Raw genomic sequence first — 12,226 nt, 5'->3', positions numbered from 1 at the left:
AGAGGCCAATGGCGGCGAGCTTTACACTACTCCTGCAGAAGCTTGGTATTGTCCATGGTGATCTTAGGCTTGTGTGCGGCTGCTTGGCTATGGAAACCCATTTCATGTGTTGCAACTGAGGACAGCACTCTGCGGTCACATTCTGTGAGCTTGTGTGGCGTACCACTTCGCGGCTGAGCCGTTGTTCCTAGACATTTCCACCTCACAATAACAGCACTTACAGTTGACCGGAGCAGCTCCAGCAGGGCCGAAATTTGATGAAAAGGTGGAAAGGTGGCATCCTATTACAGTGTCACATAGAAAGCCACTGAGCTCTTCAGTAAGGCCCTTCTACTGCCAATATTTGTCTATGGAGATTGCATGGCTGTGTGCTCAATTTTATACACCTGTCAGCAACGGGTGTATATATCGTGTATATTTGTAACATGATGCAACAATGCAATATTTCTATTTAGTCCAAGAAACAAAGTTACTGTAGACTGCAGCACTGTAAGCCACAGTGAAGTCTTCTGAAAGTCTTTCGAGCTGTAAGCTGTGGGTGGTGGTACAGAGTGTTTTTTGAAGGAGCCACTGATGAGTTGGAGTAGAATAACTGAATCAGCATGGGCTGTGGGCTGATTGAGCCCTCTGTTAGATCCCTTAGAGCTAGTGGTGGCTCTCTAAATCACTCTCAGTCCCCCTGTCAAAACCACTCAACAGCTCTCCTCTCTCTCTCTCTCTCTCTCTCTCTCTCTCTCTCTCTCTCTCTCTCTCTCTCTCTCTCTCTCTCTCTCTCTCTCTCTCTCTCTCTCTCTCTCTCTCTCTCTCTCTCTCTCTCTCTCTCTCTCTCTCTCTCTCTCTCTCTCTCTCTCTCTCTCTCTCTCTCTCTCTCTCTCTCTCTCTCTCTCTCTCTCTCTCTCTCTCTGTGTGACCTCTGAACTCAGGGATGTACTGTTTGCTTGTCCTCTGGTGCTGATGCTCCCTTCCTTCCTGTCCTTGTCATGTCTCTTGCAGAAATCAGAAATACATGTCTTTTTTTTCTCTGTCTTTCTGTCCATATGTGGGTTCCATGTGTCAGGCTTCATACCTCAGTGTTTGTTATCTGCCAGTTAAGCTGCAGACTGTGGCAGAAAATAGAGATCATCTGAAGCCTTTCCTTTCAGTGGCATAGTTGACTGGAAGTGTCTGGGGAAAAGCTCTGCCAAGTAAAAACATGAAAGGGAAGCAAATTCCTCAAGTCTTTACCATCACATTTAGGAAGCAGTGGGCCAATAGCACAAACCTCCAAACACCACAAGGCACGGGCTACTAAAGCCCCTCATAGCTCTCAACCTGCCCGGAGCCAGCATCGTTACCGTCAAATACAGCCTCAGTCATTTCTCATACAGATGTTGAGTTTTCTTGAATATCAAAGTAAAATGGTGACGCATCATGACGAACATACTGTGTATACGATCATGACTGGCCTGATCTGATACTGCTAGGAGTGCCAGAGGTGTAGTTTGGTTTGGTATGATCCTGTCAGGCTTTTCTCTACTGATACACCCAGTTGTTCTCCAGTCACTCCCCCAGCCAGTCAGCCAGGCAGGCCCTTAGGGCAGGATCCTATGTGTAAGAGACCCATCTGCCCTCAGACATCCCTCAGCTATTGCTCAACACAGCTGTGGGTGAACAGCCTGTGTTTAGATGTTGCCCCGGTCCCAACCTGTACACACGGATGCACTGCCACATCACACACACACATGCACACGGTGTGGGCGTATTTACTGCACCATTCCAAACACACACACATTTATGCATACACTGAAAACATACACACAACCACATTTACACTACTGGACAAAAGTTTTAGAACACCTACTCATTCAAGGGTTTTTCGTTATTTTTACTATATTGTAGAATAATAGTGAAGATATCAAAACTATGAAATAACACATATGGAATCATGTAGTAACCAAAAAAGTGTTGAACAAATCAAAATATATTTTATATTTGAGATTCTTCAAATTGCCACCGATGCCTTGATGACAGCTTTGCACACTCTTGGCATTCTCTCAACCAGCTTCACCTGGAATGTTTTTCCAACAGTCAAAATCAAATCACATTTTATTGGTCACATATACATGGTTAGCAGATGTTAATGCGAGTGTAGTGAAATGCTCGTGCTTCTAGTTCCAACAGTGCAGTAATAACTAACAAGTAATCTAACAATTCCCAACAACTACCAAATACACACAAATCTAACAAGTAATCTAACAATTCCCCAACAACTACCTAATACACACAAATCTAAAGGGGTGAATGAGAATATGTACATAAGTATATGGATGAGCGATGGCCGAGCGGCATAGGCAAGGTGCAGTAGATGGTATAAAACACAGTATATACATGTGATATGAGTAATGTAGATATGTTAATTATTAAAGTGGCATTATTTAGAGTGGCATTGTTTAAAGTGACGAGTGATCAATTTATTAAAAAGTGTCCAATGATTGTGTCTCAATGTAGGCAGCAGCCTCTCTGAGTTAGTGATTGCTGTTTAGCAGTCTGATGGCCTTGAGATAGAAGCTGTTTCTCAAGCTCCCGGTCCCAGCTTTGATGCACCTGTACTGTTCTCGCCTTCTGGATGATAGTGGTGTGAACAGGCAGTCGCTCGGGTGATTGTTGTCCTTGATTATCTTTTTGGCCTTCCTGTGACATCGGGTGCTGTAGGTGTCCTGGATGGCAGGTAGTTTGCCCCCGCTGATGCGTTGTGCAGACCACACCACCCTCTGGAGAGCCTTGCGGTCGAGGGAGGTGCAGTTGCTGTACCGGGCTGTATCACAGGATGCTCTCGATCCTCTCCACTACTGTCCACTACTGTCCCATCAATGTGGATAGGGGGCTGCTCCCTCTGCTGTTTCCTGAAGTCCACGATCATCTCCTTTGTTTTGTTGACGTTGAGTGAGAGGTTGTTTTCCTGACACCACACTCTGAGTGCCCTAACCTCCTCCCTCTAGGCTGTCTCGTCGTTGTTGGTGATCAAGCCCACTACTTTGGTGTTATCTGCAAACTTGATGATTGAGTTGGAGGTGTGCATGGCCATGTAGTTGTGGGTGAACAGGGAATACAGGAGATGGCTGAGCGTCAGCGAAGTGGAGATGTTGTTTCCTACCTTCACCACCTGGGGGGCGGCCCGTCAGAATGTCCAGGACCCAATTGCACAGGGTGGGGTTGAGACCCAGGACCTCCAGCTTGATGATGAGTTTGGAGACTACTATGGTGTTGAATGCTGAGCTGTAGTCAATCAACAGAATTCTTACATAGTTATTCTTTTTGTCCAGATGGGATAGGGCAGTGTGCAGTGTGATGGCGATTGAGTCATCTGTGGACCTGTTGGGGCTGTATGCAAACTGAAGTGGGTCTAGGGTGGCCGGTAAGGTGGCGGTGATATGATCCTTGACTAGCCTCTCAAAGCACTTCATGATGACAGAAGTGAGTGCTACGGGGCAGTAATCATTTAGTTCAGTTATCTTTGCCTTCCTGGTTACAGGAACAATGGTAGCCATCTTGAAGCATATGGGGACAACAGACTGGGATAGGGAGCGATTAAATATGTCCGTAAACACACCAGCCAGCTGGTCTGCGCATGCTCTGAGGACGTGGTTAGGGATGCAGTCTGGGCCAGCAGCCTTGCGAGGGTTAACATGTTTTACTAGTCTTGAAGGAGTTCTCACATATGCTGAACACTTGTTGGCTGCTTTTCCTTCACTCTGTGGTCCGACTCATCCCAAACCATCTCAATTGTGTTGAGGTCGGGTGATTGTGGAGGTCAGGTCATCTGATGTAGCACTTCATCACTCTCCTTCTTGGTCAAATAGCCCTTACACAGCCTGGAGGTGTGTTGGGTCATTGTCCTGTTGAAAAACTAATGATATGCCAAAACCAGATGGGATGGCGTATCGCTGCAGAATCGCCACAGCCCTAGTTGGATGTACTCCTAAATTCGCTAAAACGACGTTGGAAGCGGATTACGGTAGAGAAATTAACATTCAATTATCTGGCAAAAGCTCTGGTGGACATTCCTGCAGTCAGCTTGTCAATTGTATGCTCCCTCAAAACTTGAGACACCTGTGGCATTGTGTTGTGTGACAAAACTGCACATTTTAGAGTAGCCTTTTATTGTCCCCAGCAAATGGTGCATCTTTGCAATTATCGTACTGTTTAATCAGCTTCTTGATATGCCACACCTGTATCCTGGTAAAAGAGAATTGCTCACTAACACTGGTGTAAACAAATTTGTGCACAATATTTGAGAGAAATAAGCTTTTTGTGTGTATGGAAAAATGTAGGTATCTTTTATTTCAGCTCATGAAACATGGTACCAACAATTTACATGTTGCATTTTTATTTTTGTTCAGTGTATTTATTTTCATTAGCATATGTGCTAACATGCATCTATAGTTCCAGTGCGGCCATATTTGATTGCAGCAACATTTTTTCTCTCCAAAACCATTAAATGTAATGAGTACACAATATGGAGTGACTGTGACATATGGTTTATGAGAAGATGGAGAGGAGAAGATGAATCATTGCAGATTGAGCATTAGTGTTACATATGCAAAGAATGAGTTGTTAATAGTTTACTTGTTGAGATAATAAAAACAGTTTCAGTGTGGTCCCATCGTAGGGACTTCCATGACAGCAATGACATGTTTCAAGTTGATAGGCCACTGTGGAGTGGATTTACAGTGGATTAAATTGACAGGTAAAATCAGATTTTTTATTTGTCAATAACTCAGCCATCTTTTGACCAATCCCTTAGCTTTTCTTGAACTAAGTTAAGACGTGATTGTCACGCCCTGATCTGTTTCACCTGTCCTTTTGCTTGTCTCCACCCCCCTCGAGGTGTCGCCCATTTTCCCCATTACCCCCGGGGTATCACCCCTCATCACTGTCAAACGCTCCCTTAAACACTTCAGCGAGCAGGCCTTTCTAATCGACCTGGTCCAGGTATCCTGGAAGGATATTGACCTCATTCCGTCAGTAGAGGATGCCTGGTTATTCTTTAAAAGTGCTTTCCTCACCATCTTAAATAAGCATGCCCCATTCCAAAAATGTAGAACTAAGAACAGATATAGCCCTTGGTTCACCCCAAACTTGACTGCCCTTGACTAGCACAAAAACATCCTGTGGCATACTGCATTAGCATCGAATAGCCCCCGTGATATGCAACTTTTCAGGGAAGTCAGGAACCAATATACACAGTCCATTAGGAAAGCTTTGGGACACTAAAGTCCATGGAGAATAAGAGCACCTCCTCCCAGCTGCCCACTGCACTGAGGCTAGGAAACACTGTCACCACTGATAAATCTAGGATAATCGATAAATTCAATAAGCATTTTTCTACGGCTGGCCATACTTTCCACCTGGCTATCCCTACCCCGGCCAGCAGCTCTGCACCCCCCGCAGAAACTTGCCAAAGCCTCCCTATAAGTCTTTGCTAGGTAAAGCCCCACCTTATCTCAGCTCACTGGTCACCATAGAAACACCCACCCGTAGCACACGCTCCAGCAGGTATATTTCACTGATCCCCAAAGCCAACACTTCCTTTGGCCGCCTTTCCTTCCAGTTCTCTGCTGCCAATGACTGGAACGAATTGCAAAAATCACTGAAGCTAGAGACTTATATCTCCCTCTAACTTTAAGCTCAGAGCAGCTTACCGATCACTGTACCTGTACACAGCCCATCTGTAAATAGCACACCCAACTACCTCATCCCCATATTGTTATTTTTGTTGTTGTTGCTCTTTTGCCCCCCAGTATCATTAATTGCACATTATCACTCCAGTGTTAATGCTAAATTGTAATTATTTCACCTCTATGGCCTATTTATTGCCTTACCTCCCTAATGTTATACATTTGCACACACTGTACGTACATAGACTTTTTCTATTGTGTTATTGACTGTACGTTTGTTTATCCCATGTGTAACTCTGTTTTTGTCGCACTGCTTTGCTCTATCTTGGCCAAGTCGCAGAGATAAGTGAGAACTTGTTCTCAGCTGGCCTACCTGGTTAAATAAAAGGTAAAGGTTGTCAGGTCAACCAACATTTTTCAGCTCCTGCTTTTCCCCAGTCTCTTTTTCTCGTCCTCCTGGTTTTGACCCTTGCCTGTCCTGACTCTGAGCCTGCCTGCTGTCCTGTACCGTTGCTCCTACTCTGGATTTCCGGCACTTGCCTATCCTGACCCTGCCTGCCGTTGTTACGGTTTTCTTCTGTCGAAAGAGAGGAGGACCAAAATGCAGCGTGGTTATTCATGAACATCTTTAATGAAAGATGAAAAATACAAACAGTATACAAAAACAATAACCGTGAAAAACCGAAACAGCCCTATCTGGTGCAAACAACCACAGAGACAGGAACAATCACCCACGAAATACTCAAAGAATATGGCTGCCTTAATATGGTTCCCAATCAGAGACAATGATAAACACCTGCCTCTGATTGAGAACCACTCCAGGCAACCATAGACTTTCCTAGACTACTATACTACACACAACCCCATAAATCTAATAAACCCCTAGACAAGACAAGACACATAAATCACCCATGTCACACCCTGGCCTGACCAAAATAATAAAGAAAACACAAAATACTAAGGCCAGGGCGTGACAGCCGTCCTGTACCTTTGCCCCGCTACTCTGGATTGTCGACCCCTGCCTGTCTTGACAGGTCGTTTGCCTGCCCCGTTGCTGTAATAAACATTGTTACTTCAACACAGTCTGCTCTTGGGTCTTACCTGAAACGTTATAATTATTATTTTAAGCATCAACGTTACAGAGTCAAAACAGTAAAAAAAAAATGGTAATGGCTTTGATGATCCTACAAAGTTTCAAGATTATAGGCCATTGTGGAGTGGATTTATGAAGGATGTAAATGGAACACTAAATCCGATTCTCTGATTTATCAATGACTCAACCATCTCTTAGCTTTTCTCAAACTAATTTAATTAAAAGATGTACCATGGGCCTACATATCGAATTTGATGTTATTTGGACTTATGTTTCATGAGAAGTTTTTTTTTAAGTTTTCCAAAATCTCCAAGATGGAGGAAAATCCAGCCGGTCGAACCGTATCAGTCCTTGAGGCAAATGTGTTCAACATTAGGAAAGACAGCAATGAGCAAATTTTCAAGTCTCTAGGTCAAACAGGCGACGGATGTGAGGGTTTAACACTGCTTATAACAGCCCTCCTATATGCTAAATCGGTGCCATTCATTTTGACCAAGTTACTCACAGCCTCAAGTTTCTGTGTGCCAAATTAGAAAAAAAAGTTGATCTATGCTCGAGTTATTTGACCAAGTCAAGGAAACAAAATACTTTAATAATAATAAATAATAAAATAATAAATTAATAAAACAATATGTTTCACAGCTTCACTGTGAACGCCTAAATATAGAGAAAGTTTTGACTCATTTACTAGTTTGTGGTACTGTATCATTGGTACGGTATTGTTACAGCACATTAATGAAATAGCTGGTTCAACCTATGTTTTCCCTACCCCATGAGAGAGATTATGGGAGCCTTTTAAAAATCTCCATAAACATTCAGCTCCTGCTGAAAGATATCTTACGTCGTTTCAGTTTTTTCTGCACTTCAACTTCTCACTGTTTTGTTAGTAGGAGTGAGTCACAATTTGAGTTTTCAGAGCTCACAATATTAACTGCAATTTCATTCATTTCTCACACATTTTTGTATTCAGCTGGAGGTGTAGTCTAGGGTTGAATAGCAGGAACAAGATAACCCAGATTTACTGAAATTTCCCACCCAAACCCACTCCCTTTTCCTCAGATAATTGAATTTGAGAAACCAGTCAATTATAATAAATGATTTCTATGAACAGCACGACGTGAAATGGAACTGTTAAATTAGCCTGTATGTGATGTTGAAATCTGGCATCTCTACGGCCTTCTCTCTGATATCTGCTTGTTCAATCATCAACGCTCAGGGTGGGGACAGACAACACATCTCAGTATGGAGGTCAAAATGCATCTATCATCTCATCACGGTAAAAAAAATTATTGTGACAGGTAGTCCTACATTTGCTGCAGCATAGCCTATGCTACCATAATATAGGGACTGAATTCATGTCTAATTTTCACATCTCCATCTAGCTGTCGGTGTCACCTTATTTTTTTAATTGAAAATAAAAATAATTAAATTGAGGCTGCAGAGTGTAAAAACAACCTATCACTTTAATATTGTTGCTTTAAATAAGTGTGTGCGCGAGTATATCCCAACAATACAGAGAGAAAAAAATAATAACACAGAATAAATAATAACAAGGAATAAATACACAGTGAGTAACGATACCTTGGCTATATACAGTGCCTTGCGAAAGTATTCGGCCCCCTTGAACTTTGCGACCTTTTGCCACATTTCAGGCTTCAAACATAAAGATATAAAACTGTATTTTTTTGTGAAGAATCAACAACAAGTGGGACACAATCAAGAAGTGGAACGACATTTATTGGATATTTCAAACTTTTTTAACAAATCAAAAACTGAAAAATTGGGCGTGCAAAATTATTCAGCCCCCTTAAGTTAATACTTTGTAGCGCCACCTTTTGCTGCGATTACAGCTGTAAGTCGCTTGGGGTCTCTATCAGTTTTGCACATCGAGAGACTGACATTTTTTCCCATTCCTCCTTGCAAAACAGCTCGAACTCAGTGAGGTTGGATGGAGAGCATTTGTGAACAGCAGTTTTCAGTTCTTTCCACAGATTCTCGATTGGATTCAGGTCTGGACTTTGACTTGGCCATTCTAACACCTGGATATGTTTATTTTTGAACCATTCCATTGTAGATTTTGCTTTATGTTTTGGATCATTGTCTTGTTGGAAGACAAATCTCCGTCCCAGTCTCAGGTCTTTTGCAGACTCCATCAGGTTTTCTTCCAGAATGGTCCTGTATTTGGCTCCATCCATCTTCCCATCAATTTTAACCATCTTCCCTGTCCCTGCTGAAGAAAAGCAGGCCCAAACCATGATGCTGCCACCACCATGTTTGACAGTGGGGATGGTTTGTTCAGGGTGATGAGCGGTGTTGCTTTTACGCCAAACATAACGTTTTGCATTGTTGCCAAAAAGTTCAATTTTGGTTTCATCTGACCAGAGCACCTTCTTCCACATGTTTGGTGTGTCTCCCAGGTGGCTTGTGGCAAACTTTAAACAACACTTTTTATGGATATTGTAACGATTCTCTTCTTGTGAAGTAGAGGCGGACCAAAGCGCAGCGTGGTGGTTGTTCATTGTAATTTATTGACGACACTATACATGAACAAACTAACGAAAAAACAAGAAACGTGAGAACTCAAAACAGCCCTGTCTGGTGCAAACACAAAAACAGGAACAATCACCCACAAACACACAGTGAAACCCAGGCTACCTAAATATGGTTCCCAATCAGAGACAATGACGAACACCTGCCTCTGATTGAGAACCATATCAGGCCGAACATAGAACTAGACAAACTAGACATGAAACATAGAATGCCCACTCAGATCACACCCTGACCAACCACAACATAGAAATATACAAAGTAAACTATGGTCAGGGTGTGACAGTACCCCCCCCCCCAAGGTGCGGACTCCGGCCGCAAAACCTGAACCTATAGGGGAGGGTCTGGGTGGGCATCTGTCCGCGGAGGCGGCTCTGGCGCTGGACGTGGACCCCACTCCATAATAGTCTTTGTCCACCTCCTTAGCGTCCCTAGATAGGTGACCCTCCTAAGAGACAGCTCGGGACAGAGGGACAGCTGCTCGGGACAGAGGGACAGCTGCTCGGGACAGAGGGACAGCTGCTCGGGACAGAGGGACAGCTGCTCCGGGCGGAGGGGCTCTAGCGGCCCCTGGCTGACTGGCGGCACTGGCGGCCCCTGGCTGACTGGCGGCCCCTGGCTGACTGGCGGCACTGGCGGCCCCTGGTTGACTGGCGGCGCTGGCGCTGGGCTGACTGGCGGCACTGGCGGCCCCTGGCTGACTGGCGGCCCCTGGCTGACTGGCGGCACTGGCGGCCCCTGGCTGACTGGCGGCACTGGCGGCCCCTGGCTGACGGGCGGCACTGGCGGCCCCTGGCAGACGGGCGGCATTGGCAGCTCCTGGCAGACGGGCGGCACTGGCGGCGCTGGGCAGACGGGCGGCGCTGGCGGCGCTGGGCAGACGGGCGGCGCTGGCGGCGCTGGGCAGACGGGCGGCGCTGGCGGCGCTGGGCAGACGGGCGGCACTGGCGGCGCTGGGCAGACGGGCGGCACTGGCGGCGCTGGGCAGACGGGCGGCGCTGGCGGCGCTGGGCAGACGGGCGGCGCTGGCGGCGTTGGGCAGACGGGAGGCTCCGGCAGAGGCGCCGGACAGGCGGGAGGCTCCGGCAGAGGCGCCGGACAGGCGGGAGGCTCCGGCAGAGGCGCCGGACAGGCGGGAGGCTCCGGCAGAGGCGCCGGACAGGCGGGAGGCTCCGGCAGCGGCGCCGGACAGGCGGGAGGCTCCGGCAGAGGCGCCGGACAGGCGGGAGGCTCCGGCAGAGGCGCCGGACAGACGGGAGGCTCCGGCAGCGCTGGAGAGGAGGAAGGCTCTGGTAGCGCCGGAGAGGCGGGAGACTCCGGCAGCGCTGGAGAGGAGGAAGGCTCTGGACGGATGGGCCGGAGAGACAGCCTGGTACGGGGAGCTGCCACCGGAGGGCTGGGGTGTGGAGGTGGTGACGGATAGACCGGGCCGTGCAGGCGCACTGGAGCTCTTGAGCACCGAGCCTGCCCAACCTTACCCGGTTGAATGGTCCCGGTCGCCCTGCCAGTGCGGCGAGGTGGAATAGCCCGCACTGGGCTATGCAGGCGAACCGGGGACACCGTGCGCAAGGCTGGTGCCATGTAAGCCGGCCCAAGGAGACGCACTGGAGACCAGATGCGTAGAGCCGGCTTCATGGCACTTGGCTCGATGCCCACTCTAGCCCGGCCGATACGCGGAGCTGGAATGTACCGCACCGGGCTGTGCACCCGCACTGGGGACACCGTGCGCTCCACAGCATAACACGGTGCCTGCCCGGTCTCTCTAGCCCACCGGTAACCACAGGAAGTTGGCTCAGGTCTCCTACCTGGCGTAGCCATACTCCCTGTTAGCCCCCCCCCAAGAAATGTTTGGGGCTGACTCCCGGGCTTCCATCCACGACGCCGCGCTGCCTCCTCATACCAGCGCCTCTCCGCTTTCGCCGCCTCCCGTTCTTCCTTGGGGCGGCGATACTCTCCTGGCTGAGCCCAAGGTCCTTTACCGTCTAATTCGTCCTCCCATGTCCATACCTCCTCGCGCTGCTCCTGCTGCTGCTTTTTCCTTTGCCCATTACCACACCGCTTGGTCCTGTTGTGGTGGGTGATTCTGTAACGATTCTCTTCTTGTGAAGTAGAGGCGGACCAAAGCGCAGCGTGGTGGTTGTTCATTGTAATTTATTGACGACACTATACATGAACAAACTAACGAAAAAACAAGAAACGTGAGAACTCAAAACAGCCCTGTCTGGTGCAAACACAAAAACAGGAACAATCACCCACAAACACACAGTGAAACCCAGGCTACCTAAATATGGTTCCCAATCAGAGACAATGACGAACACCTGCCTCTGATTGAGAACCATATCAGGCCGAACATAGAACTAGACAAACTAGACATGAAACATAGAATGCCCACTCAGATCACACCCTGACCAACCACAACATAGAAATATACAAAGTAAACTATGGTCAGGGTGTGACAGATATCTTTAAGAAATGGCTTTCTTCTTGCCACTCTTCCATAAAGGCCAGATTTGTGCAATATACGACTGATTGTTGTCCTATGGACAGAGTCTCCCACCTCAGCTGTAGATCTCTGCAGTTCATCTAGAGTGATCATGGGCCTCTTGGCTGCATCTCTGATCAGTCTTCTCCTTGTATGAGCTGAAAGTTTAGAGGGACGGCCAGGTCTTGGTAGATTTGCAGTGGTCTGATACTCCTTCCATTTCAATATTATCGCTTGCACAGTGCTCCTTGGGATGTTTAAAGCTTGGGAAATCTTTTTGTATCCAAATCCGGCTTTAAACTTCTTCACAACAGTATCTCGGACCTGCCTGGTGTGTTCCTTGTTCTTCATGATGCTCTCTGCGCTTTTAACGGACCTCTGAGACTATCACAGTGCAGGTGCATTTATACGGAGACTTGATTACACACAGGTGGATTGTATTTATCA

Source organism: Oncorhynchus mykiss, chromosome 11, assembly GCF_057628025.1.
Source record: "Oncorhynchus mykiss isolate SJ-2025 chromosome 11, ASM5762802v1, whole genome shotgun sequence".
In the NCBI taxonomy this organism is placed as follows: Eukaryota; Metazoa; Chordata; class Actinopteri; order Salmoniformes; family Salmonidae; genus Oncorhynchus; species Oncorhynchus mykiss.
Note: the sequence above shows the minus strand (reverse complement) of the source record.